This window comes from Seriola lalandi, unplaced genomic scaffold (genome assembly GCF_002814215.2).
Source record: "Seriola lalandi dorsalis isolate HSWRI2012SDOR001 ecotype SW California unplaced genomic scaffold, Sedor1 jcf7180002054861, whole genome shotgun sequence".
Taxonomy (NCBI): domain Eukaryota; kingdom Metazoa; phylum Chordata; class Actinopteri; order Carangiformes; family Carangidae; genus Seriola; species Seriola lalandi.
The window spans coordinates 694,459-695,165 of record NW_019525414.1 but is presented as its reverse complement, the minus strand read 5'-3'; the positions used below and the strand labels follow the sequence as shown (position 1 = coordinate 695,165).

At 38.3% G+C, this 707-nt stretch overlaps 1 protein-coding gene and 1 long non-coding RNA gene across 2 annotated transcripts in view; both read left to right on the top strand.

Annotated features, from left to right (window-relative positions):
- Positions 1-707, top strand: part of LOC147817887 (uncharacterized) — a 165,011-nt gene that overhangs the window by 82,059 nt on the left and 82,245 nt on the right. The window lies entirely within an intron of this gene.
- LOC111670759 (SH3 and cysteine-rich domain-containing protein 3-like) overlaps positions 1-707 on the top strand; it is an 8,050-nt gene that overhangs the window by 4,351 nt on the left and 2,992 nt on the right. The window lies entirely within an intron of this gene.

Here is a 707-nt window from a genome sequence, read left to right as displayed (position 1 = left end):
CACATAACTATCCTATCACATGATGTAGGAGTCATAATAACAAAAAAAATTTGAATGTGCCGGCTGCTTGGTGCGTGTACTTCACATTTCAATCCGTACAAAGGGCGTTACTGTCAGTTTCATTCATGTCGTAGAGACTTATCCTGACACTGACCTCAGTCACTGCAGGAGTCCCTCAAAAAGCCTTTTGAAGCTGTCACAACTGGCAAAAATAACCTCACACTGATGGTTTCAAACCCAAATTTGCCCCCACAAGCATAGCAAGACATGTATACACACATGTACATGTATACACATGTACATGTGTGTATACATGTACATGTGTATACATGTACATGTATACACATGTACATGCCCTAACAGAAGTTGATCTGCAATAAAGCTATACCACTATAACCCCATATAGATGGTAGCTTCTAAGATCAAACTTTTATGACCTACCTTACCTCTAACCTTTTTTAGACTCTTATTTTGAAAGTGTCTGTGCTTCTGTGTTTGGGAGAATAAATTGCATAAGCTTTTGTACAACAGAGTGAATAATTCCCTCTTACCATATTATGACTTTTATTTTGAAGGTTAATCCATTGGAGATGGTGTTTGTGTGTTTCTGTCAATATATGTGTGTGTGTATGTATGTGTGTGTGTGTGTGTGTGTGTGTGTGTGTATGTATGTGTGTGTGTGTGTGTGTGTGTGTGTTTGTGTGTGT